General features: G+C 38.8%; 1 protein-coding gene across 2 annotated transcripts in view; it reads right to left on the bottom strand.

Annotated features, from left to right (window-relative positions):
• Positions 1 to 12,500, bottom strand: part of LOC137623357 (integrin beta-PS-like) — a 1,240,954-nt gene that overhangs the window by 87,925 nt on the left and 1,140,529 nt on the right. The gene's annotated exons all lie outside the window — the stretch shown is intronic.

Below are 12,500 nucleotides of genomic sequence, written 5' to 3'. Positions count from 1 at the left end.
CACTTGACCTATTTAACCTCTCATTGTTTTTAGGTTCGCTCAGCAATGTTATACGTATTTCCACACTCAGCAAAATTACCACAACATTTTAGTATACATTTAGCATCAACATAAAAACACATTGTTATCATCAAGTTTATTTAAAACACGTCAAAAGAAGTAATGAGGTCTGTTCAAATAACAACAACAGCAAAGGAAAAAAAATTCTCATCAACTTGAGGATGTCACGCATGCAGGGGTAAGGAGGAACAATTTTGAAAACTACCTCTTCAGGCACCACATGTATGTGTGCCTGATGATGTTCAGACACTGCGCCATTAATAATGCTTTGTATCGCAACTGTGTTAGATTTAACCATCTTTACTCGGTATGGACTCAAAATACGCTGGCTCTAGTTTGTGTTTCCTAGGTTGCAATCGTTTCAAATACACACGATCGCCCATAAATACTTTTACCGGTGCGGTTTTGAACCGACCATCATAGTTTGAGAAGTGATTTTCATTAGCTCTTTTCAAAAACCTTTCAGTGGTGTTCATTACTCTCCTCAATAGATTTAATAAATATACACGGTATTGCTCAGTTGAATAATTTGGCAATTGTTGCGGATTAATGAGTCCCGTATATGGTAACACAGGATCCTGTCCATACACTAAAAGGAAAGGCCTGTCCCTGAGCAAAGCATTATATGCAATGTTCAAAGCTAGCTCAGCTGTAGGAAGCTGGGCGTGCCAATGAAGGGGTCATCAGCCACTAAGTAATGTAAAATTCGCACTACTTCCCTAATCCATTTGCTGAAGGCCTATATGCCGTCACTGAAAAGTGTTCAATTTTCACCAAGTCCGTGAGAGATATCACCACCTTATATATAAACTCAAGACCATTATCATTTATCAAAATTTTCAGGCAACCAAACCTAGTAATGAAAGAGCACAGGCCTGGGCTAATGAATTTGCAGATTTATCTAACATTGCGTAAGTATGATTGTACCGAGTAAATACATCCACAAATTCACATATTTACTTATGTTGTGTTAACCCAGTAGGAAATGGTCCTACTACATCCATATGCACTCTATAAAATTTAATACGAACCACAGGTCACTTTCTGGCTTCCGGTACAGTGTGTTTATGTTCTATCAATCCCTAAATGCATTGCATACAGACTTGCATGTACAATGTGGATGGCTCGTTTCATTAAAGAGGGAGGAAGAACTATCCGTGCACAAAATTCCCCTCCGCTTTTCTCGTAAGCACAATATAAGATATCATTTTCAATAAAAAATTTCTCACGAGGCACTTTAAAAAATGACAGATAACTCTGATTCCCCTTTAATCACTGCTTGCACTCTCTCCATCCATTCCTCTTTTTCTGTCCCTCTCGGACTTCTTTTATGTCCCAAACTCCAAAGTCAATCAAACCTGCATCATCAGGGCATTCATTCTGGACACCCCTGGTCATGTCCTCACTCACCTACATATATTCACTTTCGCCGCTCATATCTCTCTCTCTCTCTCTCTCTCTCTAACATCTGTAACTCTCTCTCTCCCGAATCGTCTCTCTCTCTCTCTCTCTCTCTCTCTCTCTCCGTCTTCTGCATGCGCATCGGGAGAACCCTCATCCCGTTTTCTATTTTCTCTATTATGATGGGGGTCTTAATATTTTGGTTACGTTCTTCGTTCCTCTTTTGTGCCCTAGTTGTTACTCCTATTACTGCACCTCTAGAGAGAGCATCAGCTACCTTGTTAGCTTTACCTTCTATGTGGTAAAAACTCTTTATATCAAACTCTAACAATTTCCTAATCCATCTCGCTTGTCGAGAGGTTAAATCATTTTTGTAATACAAATCACGTAAGGGGCGATGATCACTTTGCAACTCAATCGACTGACCTAATAAAAAGAACCGATTCCTCTCTAGAACAAAAAGAATAGCCAAAGTCTCTCGATTGAATGTACTATAATTCTTTTCTGACCCTTTTAACGCCCGGGAAACAAAACAAATGGGTCGCTCTCTGCCTTTATCATCTCGTTGAGAAACTACGCCACCATTAGCTAAGCTATTCGCATCTGTTGTCACTAAAATTGGGCGATCAAATCTCTCTCTCTAACATCTGCAACTCTCTCTCTCCCGAATCGTCTCTCTCTCTCTCTCTCTCTCTCTCTCTCTCTCTCTCTCTCTCTCTCTCTCTCCGTCTTCTTGCGCATAGGGAGAACCCTCATCCAGTTTTCTATTTTCTCTATTATGATGGGGGTCTTCAATATTTTGGTTACGTTCCTCGTTCCTCTTTTGTGCCCTAGTTGTTACTCCTATTACTGCACCTCTAGAGAGAGCATCAGCTACCTTGTTAGCTTTACCTTCTATGTGGTAAAAACTCTTTATATCAAACTCTAACAATTTCTTAATCCATCTCGCTTGTCGAGAGGTTAAATCATTTTTGTAATACAAATCACGTAAGGGGCGATGATCACTTTGCAACTCAATCGACTGACCTAATAAAAAGAACCGATTCCTCTCTAGAACAAAAAGAATAGCCAAAGCCTCTCGATTGAATGTACTATAATTCTTTTCTGACCCTTTTAACGCCCGGGAAACAAAACAAATGGGTCGCTCTCTGCCTTTATCATCTCGTTGAGAAACTACGCCACCATTAGCTAAGCTATTCGCATCTGTTGTCACTAAAATCGGGCGATCAAATCTAGGATATGCGAGTAATTCATTGCTAGTTAAGGCAGCTTTCAAATGGTTAAAGGCCCTTTCTTCTTCCCCTTCCCAATTTATTACTTTTTGTTTCTTTAAAGCATCTAAGGGTCTCGCTATCTCTCCAAAACCTCTTATGAATTTACGGTAATACCCTGCAAGTCCTAGGTATCCAGCTACTTGCTTAGAGTTACGTGGCCTGGGGAAATCTCTAATAGCCGCTACTTTACTGGGGCAGGGTTGGATACCTTATGGAGTTATTATGTGACCTAAACCTTCGACCTGTTTACAGAAGAATTTGCACATTGACAAATTCATTTTCATACCATTACGTCGCAATGCTTCTAAAACTTTACGAATATTATTATTATGTTCTTCAGCCGTTTTCCCTGTAATTATGATATCATCTAAATAAACAAAAACATTATGGGCAATTAAGGGCGACAAAACCGCCATCATTACTCTAGAAAAGTGACTTGGAGCATTTTTAACACCGAAAGGAAAAAAATTAAACTAAAATAATTGATCATTAGCTATTATTACCGTTTTACATTTACTGTCTTCCTGAATGGGTATTTGATAGTATCCAGAGTTTAAATCAACAATTGTAAAATATTTGCTATCTCATACTTTCACAAGTAATTCTTCGATCGAGGGCAATGGAAATGCATTATCCTTAGTGACTGCATTTAATTTCCTATAGTCAACACACAATCTTACCGAGCCATCTTCCTTCCAAACAGCTACAATTGGAGAAGCCCAGGGGGATTCGCTCTCCTCGATTATCCCTTGTTCCCTTAATTTATTAATTTCCCTTTCTATCTCTCCCTGGAAATGAATGGGTACTGTGACGGCCGAGAGAAAGGTTATGACTCAAAGGCAGGATGCAATCAACTGAGTAACTTTATTAAAGAACACTCTCCTTTATATACAAAACCTCAAGGCAACAGGAATTTTCATGTTCGAGAAACAGACAATGTTAGAGAGGAAACATGTAGACATGTTTATTCTGGTTCTTTTTGGTGTGAGGGAAGAGCGCAGATACAAGCATAATATATACAAAATAATTTATGTACGATCGTGTGACACACAGTTGGTACATGGCTCCCCCCCCCCTAAAAATGACATACTTTACATGTTAAATAGGGCGCCCTGATCTAGAGAGGCGAACTGTAGGCGGGTCATCTGGCAGTAGATAAGCAGGTTTTAGACGATCAATGGAGACCCAGTCTTCTTTGCCACGAATGTTTAGTAGGAATGCTTTTGGACTGCGTCGGATCACAAGGAAAGGGCCCGTGTAAGGGGGGGTTAGCGGTGGCTTGGTAGTGTCGTTGCGCAGGAAGACGTGCGTTGCAGAGTGCAAGTCTGTTGGTATGTGATGCTTCGCTGGGGGTTTGTAAGTCTAGCGGCATGGAGTAAATTTTCCCACGACATGACGTATGCGCTGGAGATCATCGGAGGAGGTTGTAGAAGGAAAAAATTCGGCAGGGATGACCAAAGGGTCGCCATACACCATTTCAGCTGCCGAGACGTCGAGGGCGTCTTTAGGAGTGGTCCTTAGTCCCAGGAGGACCCAGGGAAGCTGAGTAAACCAGTTGGAATCCTTGCAGCGGGACATCAAAGCTGCTTTGAGGGTGCGATGAAAACGTTCAACCATTCCATTGGCAGCGGGGTTGTTGGCCGTTGTCTGATGTAGGGTGATGCCCAGGAGATTTGCTAACGATGTCCACAATTGAGAGGTAAAAGTGGTTCCCCTGTCAGAAGTAATATGCTCAAGGATACCAAATCTTGCAATCCATCCAGAGAGTAAGGCAGATGTACATGAGGCGGACGTTGCAGTTTCCATGGGAATGGCTTCAGGCCAACGAGTGGAGCGGTCGATGACGGTAAACAGGTAACGATGTCCTTGTGATGTGGGTAGGGGGCCTACAACGTCGATATGAATGTGCGCGAAACGACGCTAAGGTTGAGGAAAGGTGCCCACTCCTGAATCCGTGTGTCGATGTACGAGTCTGCGTTGACCAATCGTCGGTGGGCGACATCGACCAGAAGGTGGAAATGAGAGAGGAAATCCACACCGAGGATTGGCAATGTGACGTCAGCAACGAGAAACTTCCAATTGAATTTACAGTTTCCGAACGATAATGTGAGGTTTTCGTAACCATAGGTGGGTATCGCAGATCCGTTGGCAGCTACCAAGCGGACGTCGGCAGATGTAGACAGACTACGTCGTGTCTTGAAGAGTTTCCTTGGCAAAAGAGAACGACAAGCACCCGTGTCTACCAATATATCTACAATATATATTACATATATATTATATATACATTATATATTATATATAAATTATATACATAAATATATATTTATTATATAAACATAATATATATATATATATATATATACATAATATTTATACATATACGATATATATATAATATATGTAATATATACTCTCTCTCTCTCTCTCTCTCTCTCTCTCTCTCTCTATATATATATATATATATATATATATTTATATATATTTATATATATATATATATATATATATATATATATATATATATATATATATATATATATATATATATAGATATATATATATATATATATATATATATATATATATATATATATATATATGTATATATATATATATACTGTATATATATGTAAATGTATATATATATATATATATATATATATATATATATATATATATATAATAAATATATATATATATATATATATATATATATATATATATATATATATATATATATATATATATATATATATATATATATATACGTTTATATGATATACATTTTTATAACATATATATATATATATATATATATATATATATATATATATACATAATATATATATATATATATATATATATATATATATATATATATATATATATATATATATATATATATTTTTTATATATATATTATAATATATATACAGTGAAATCTCTATATACAATTGCCTTTAGATACAATTGTTCCAACATCCGAAGTAAAATTCGATCAAATTTTCCTCTCGACACCCGAATTCATGCTCAAACATCTTCATGTAGATCTTGTATACGCCGGTAGACAGCAGCACGTTGGAGGGACGTCATTGAGCGTCGAGTCGGTCTTGTGCGCATCGTGTGGTTTTTTTTTGTTCGGTGGGTTATTAACAGTACTTATTATCTTCATTTCCTCACGCTTCATTTTTTATTTTACGTATAATCACGTGTCCTAAAAAGCTTGGTTCGGTACAGGTATTAGTAGTGGTGTGAAAAGGAAGAAGGCAATGCTTTCATTAGAACTGAAGCAAGAAATTATAGAAAAACATGAACGCCATGTGCGTGTGAATGATCTGGCCGGAATATGTCTACGATCTCGACTATCATCAAGCAGAAGGAAGCCATTAAAGCAGTCAAACCATCGAAGGCGACCAATGATTGAATTGGAGTGAAAGTGGGGAAAATTAAAAATCAAGAAGAAAAAAAAATGTAAAAAAATATAAGATACAAAAATAAAAAAAAATAAATAAGCTAAGTTAGTTTAAAGTTCACGTATTGTAAGTTATAGTAAGTTACGATAGGTTATCGCAGTCACTATTTCTATCTCTCCGACCGTCCGTCACCTCCTGCGTAGCAAATCCTACACCTGCGTTAGCCTGTCTCTAAGTTAAAGTGACAATAGAAACCCCCTTTTTTATTTATTATTTCTTTATAATTATCCCTTTTTACATCTCTCTTATATGATGCAATTATATTATTGTTATGTGTAATTATGTGTAGTAATTTATTAAGGAGTTATCATAGGTTTTCGGGCTGTAGAACGAATTATACAAAGTACAGCTTCGAGTAAAGATTAACTTTTCTGTTTATAAAAGAAGAAACTCAAATTGATATCGTTGCTGTGGGGTTAAATGAGAAATTGTTTTTTGTGCTGCATGAACTATAAGTTTTCGTTGCATAATTTCTTTGACTTATAGTATTTTGAGTTTGTTTTTTTGTGACTTTTGTGGTCAAAGATGTTAAATGTGATTTTTGGAAAGGAAGTCGTCACATGTTGAGATAACTTTGTGTTAACAATAACAAGTTGTTTAATTCCAGAGAGGAAATGTAGAAAGTTTGTAAGTTCAGAGTTAAGACGTAAGTTATGAAGTTTGTTGTAATATCCCTTTTTAGTGTGTACTTGATAAAATTGTGGAGAAAAGAGATGTAAATTAGGTACATTGGCAATTGGGAAAATTAGTGTCACAATATTTGTTCTTACGTCGTATTCCGTGTTATCGATTAATAGCGTACTTAGTTCCTTATGTAATATTTTGAAAGAAAGAGTAAGCTAGTGTTTGTCAGTTTCCGTCTGCAATTATCCTGATCGATGAAGACGAGTTGTTAACGTAATAACCGAAGGGAGTTCAGTTGTCAACAGTTGTTAAGTAATTAGTAATGTCACGTAGGAGATTTAAAAATTTTGCGTTTGGTTTCCTTTAGTTACAGTGTCATAAGTGATTTGTTTGTCAAGTGTTCGGTCTGATTGATGACCCCGGGCATTGTTAACAAATTGTCTTGGACAAGTAATGTCAAATGGTTTAACAGGGAGTGTGAATGCATTCTGGTTTAAAGGGTACCCGATTAGTGAGCTGACATGAATGAAGATGAGTGAAACGAATGCGATGTTGTGTGAATTCCCAGAATAAACATTATGATGTCACAGTCACTGTTAAAGAGCATACCTTGAGTGAGTTTTTGTTTTGTGTTGAGAGGAAACCTAAGATTTTTACAAGTAACGTAATTTCTTTTTGCTGTAACCTCAGAATTAGATCTTTGTTTTCTAACTCTTTAGAGAGTTATGTGTTTTGAAAAAATCGTGACAAGTAGACAAAAATTGATTGTTTTTAGGTAATAATTGACATGATATAGAGAAGAGAAATTGAGTTATGTGACTGTCAGTTCTAGTTAACTCGCGAGAACAAAACAAGTAATGTGAAAATTTTGAGAAATGGCGAACAAGATGCCGTAGATTTTCATTTGTTGTGGCAAAGAGTAAAGTAAATGATCGGAACGACTGTAACATCAGATATTGGAGACACGATGGTTATGAGTAGGTCTAGAGTTGCAAGACTCGATAGGCTAACCTGTGTTTTGAAGAATAACTTAGTCAAGCAATAAACTCTGATTCATGTAATGAGTTCTTAAGTTAATTACTTAATTTTGAGTATCAAGGGAATTATCTCAACCAAACAAACGTTGGGTTAGATTTAGAAGGTGACAATGAGTAGCCATACAGTTGCCTTCGTTAGTTAATTAGTGTCTGATAAGAAAAAGTTATGTTTTATGGCAGATTGTGTTAACAGAAAAAAAGGGGAAATGTTTTTGGTGTCAAGGTGTAACGTAGAACGTGGGTTTGGTTGTACTTGAGTGATTTGGTGAATCCACGAGATAAAGCCTAGTATTTTAGTGGTTTTTGTGTACGTTTAGAGACCAATAAGAGTTTAGTTAATAGCTCTTTAGAGTTATGTAAGTCTTAGTGACTTACCCCAAAGGCCAAAAGAGATTCTGGTTTGTTTTTCTTTTTCTGGTGTTTTTAGTTTTAAGTTTGTTACTCGCTGAAAGAAGCGAGGGAGAAAGAATCGACACACTTCAGTCTCTGTGTGAGCGAATGATTGTGTTCGCGTACATGTGCGCAGAGAGAGAGAGAGAGAGAGAGAGAGAGAGAGAGAGAGAGAGAGAGAGAGAGAGAGAGAGAGGGGGGGGGGGGTGGCGGATCAGCTGGTGAGTGGCAAAACGTCACCCAAGCTCGAGAGAGAGAGAGAGAGAGAGAGAGAGAGAGAGAGAGAGAGAGAGAGAGAGAGAGAGAGAGAGAGAGAGAGAGAGGGGGGGGGTGGCGGATCAGCTGGTGAGTGGCAAAACGTCACCCAAGCTCGAGAGAGAGAGAGAGAGAGAGAGAGAGAGAGAGAGAGAGAGAGAGGTGAGATTGTGCACGCGCAGGAGCGGCGTAAGTATGCTCGCAGAATGAAAAAGGGAGAGAAGAAAAAGATGTGTGGAGATAGCTGTGTGAGAGTTGTTTCCTTGTGAGAACAGATGAGAGAGAGAGCTGTTTTATTTTTTTCTTAATGATTGTCCCTTAAAGCTAGGGAAGTAAGAAAGTTTTCTATGAGGGTTCTTTCTTTTTCTTTAAAAATTTATTGAAGAGATTTTGTTTTTTTGTTGTTGACCTCATTGACAGGTTATAAAGAGAATGTTCTGAATAAAGTTTAACATAACTTAGGAATAGTTTAGACTTTGAAGAAATTCTGTGGCGTTTAGTTTTAACGTAATTTTACGTTTTTCGCCTTTTGGTTTTTGGTTGTTGAGAGTTAACGTAGATCTGATTGGAATGGTTTTCCCTATTAGTAATTGCGTTGGGAAATTTCGGTTTCAGATTAGTTCTCTGTGGTGAGTGGTTGCACTCCCCTAGAAAGATTGGTTCACCAAGTGTTTAATTGGGCTCCACAAGGCACTAAGAGAATTGGAAGACCCAGGCCTACGTGGCTTAGGGCTGTAAAGTGCGATGTAGATAGTGTTAGTGTGATAGTATCACAAGAGCGTTTTGTTTGTGTGATGGGGGTCAGCTTGGATGAATAAGCGCCCTAGAATAATTGTTGTTTGTTCGGATTAGTTTGAGTTCGGGCAAAAGAGATGAGACAACACAAGATGAGACTGTCGCTGTTGTGTAAGCGATTTGTGTAGGTTGTGTCTCTGTTGTGAAAATTTCTGGTAGAAAGCTTGATTTCTGTTGTGATGCGACCAATGTATCAGCAGTTTGCCCACATTGGAATGTGAATGATTGGGCATGGAGAGTTCATAGCTCTGATGACGATGTCAGAAAGAGAGAGGCGACCAGCCCTTAAAAGGCAGTGAGCCTAGGACTTGGCGTCAGTTAGCCAGGATTAGCGATAGGCTTAGGTTAATTAATTAGCCATGGGAAGTGTCCGACTTTTCGCAGCAGTGTGTTTGATAGCTGTTTGTGTGTGTGTGAGCAGTGAAGTGAGAGTGCGCAAGGGCGTAGTCATTTGATGAGAGATTTAAGTTATCTTTCATGTCTGACGTACATGTGTTGTTGATTAGTTATGATCCCGAGGAAGTTGCGAGTCCACTAGTTACGATTGACAAGTTAGAGGATCAATTAAAACAGGTTGGAAAAGGAATAACAGTAGTTAAACTAAGAGCGATTCTTGATAACGTAAAAAGAGCCCTTAGTAGCTCCTTAGATGCCTTCAAAGACTTGGATTGGCAAAGTGATTGGAGGTTGGACTTGGCTAATTACCCTGTCGGAACTCGATCAGTTAGAGACCGCTCTGACTAAAGGAGAGAAAAATATGCACGTCATGATAAATAAAGTAATATCTCATACACGTGTTTTAAATGATAAATTGAAGACAATTTTTATGACTGTCGCTAAATGACAGTAGGCACTAACCGTGTTAGCGAAAAATATCAATGACTTCGGGGAGAGATTAGAACAGATCCAGAGGGACGTAATTTACGTAGAGACCGCTGCACAATTAGCTTTTGTAGCTAGTGAGCTAACTCTTCACTTAGAGAATGTGGCTAACCAAATTCAACAAGTGGCCACCACGGGTGAAATCACACCGACATTTTACCTCCTAGGGAGTTTCTGAGGATCATTAAAAAAAATTCATGAAGTAGTGCCAATGTTTATTCCCTTTGTAGAGAAAAATTTAGCTGAATTCTATCGAATGTCATCCGTGACTGTTACTAAGTTAAAGGGCAAGTTTTGTTTTTCTGTAGAGATACCTGTTAAAAATGAGGATTCAGATTTTTGTTTATCTGAAGTAAAGTCACTTTGGACACAAACCGGAACAGAGGAATTCACAACTCGAGTATCAGTGGATCTGCTATATTTTGCTGTGAACGAGAGGGACACTTAGGCTGTGGCTTTACCTAACTTAGATAGGTGTAGTATAGGGAAAACACATGTGTTGTGTGAACCTGTGTATGCACTTTTCGCGCCTGCCGCGCGTGTTTGTTTGCTTGATGTGTACCTGGAACAGCCTAGCTTTGTGCATAGTTGTAAGTTCGAGGTAAAAGCTGTGACTTTGAGAGGGAGATAGTTAATTTAGGACATCGTTGGGTTGTATCTGTGAGACATGAATCGAAGTACAAGGTGATGTGTGACTCGAGAAATGAGGTTAAAGTGTTGAACCCAGGAGTCACTGTTTTGACACATGAGGACGGGTGTTCTGTCCAAGGGGACAGGTATCGTCTACCTGGCCAAAGAAGAATGAAGAGTGAACGTGTGACACTTAAGGACACTTCTGTGTTGAATGCTTCTGTCATTTTGCCCGGTGTGAACGTGTCTCATGTATTAGTTCACCTTAATCTGACTAGACTTGGAACCATGTCCTTAGATCACCTTCCTCTCTTCGAACAATTTGTAGATTTAAAAACATCACATAGGACTTTGAGCGTAGGTATTTACTTAGCTAGTGTGTATGTGTTTCTTACCATCCTGGGTGGACTGGTTGTATGTTGTAGGCCAATGATATGTGGTCCTACCTGTCTCCGATGGCAGAGGGCAGAGGGTGTCAGGGCAGTCATGCTGACAGATCCTCTGCCAGTAAGGGAAACTTTGACTGTAGAAACACAAGTTCCAAGGAGGACCGATCGCCAGGTGTCTCACGCCGGTGAAGGTCGAGGGAACATTCCTACTCAGGGTGGGGTTCGGGTGTGTCCCAATGAGCCCACAGGTGTCCGGACGGACGTACCTTCACAAGCACGGTTTGAAGACGTACCAACTCAGCTGGTATCACCGGTAGGTTGAGTACGCACACAGATGTGTTCTGTGTGTATACGCATTACTGTGTGTTCTGCGTTTGTACGCATAAAGGCCGATTCACACGACCCATTTTCTTTCCGACAGGCTGGCCGTCGGTTAACCGGCGTCTAGCTTTCTTACGTGTATTCAATGCAACTGTTCACACGACCCGTTAGGCAGACGGCGGCCCTCGGACGTCAGCCGTCCGAGTCGGGCCGGCTTTCTTTCCAAGAAACCTCGTCCGGTTTGACGGCCGTTAGCCATCCGTCGCAACCAACGGGTGGATGATGTTTTGTGTGAATGAGAACCTGTATCGTACCCGTTCGTTTTGTGGCCTACAACCCCGATTTTTCCTCATAGTATAGAGTCATAGAAATTAGTTATTTTGTTGTTTACACAATGTATGAGAGGTTAATTGAACCTTTTCAAGGGTATGAGGAGATATTTGACATGGCAAACAAGATGTATAGAAATAATTCACATAAATAAAAGATATGGAAAATGACTGGAGGGGCATTAAATAAAACAGGTGAATTTATCATAAAATTCTAATATTCTTGGCTGTGCATAAAGTATAATGAAGTTGCATAACTTATTTCATCAACACAGTTATCAACCAACATCTTATAGAGTCAAAATTATCGTAATTTACTCGGTGTTCACGTGACAGATTCTAAGTATACAATAAAAACCGCGCGCTGGTAAACGGATACGGAACGCCTCGTGTGAATGTACAACATTTTGACGGAGGTTAGCCACCACCCAGCCTGTCGGAAAGAAAACGGGTCGTGTGAATCGGCCTTTACTGTGTGTTCTGCGTTTATGTATTAGTACTTTTTGAGATTGTAAGCGCTTTGTTAGAGTGATATAGCTATATGAGAGTAATATGTTTGATGAGCTTTTTGGTGATTTTTTCTATGATATGTGATGGCCATCCTGTAAGTTTTATTTTAACTTTCTTAATTTTCATATGT

The sequence above is a fragment of the Palaemon carinicauda genome, chromosome 30 (assembly GCF_036898095.1).
Source record: "Palaemon carinicauda isolate YSFRI2023 chromosome 30, ASM3689809v2, whole genome shotgun sequence".
Classification (NCBI taxonomy): Eukaryota; Metazoa; Arthropoda; class Malacostraca; order Decapoda; family Palaemonidae; genus Palaemon; species Palaemon carinicauda.
This window is presented reverse-complemented; position numbering and strand designations above follow the sequence as displayed.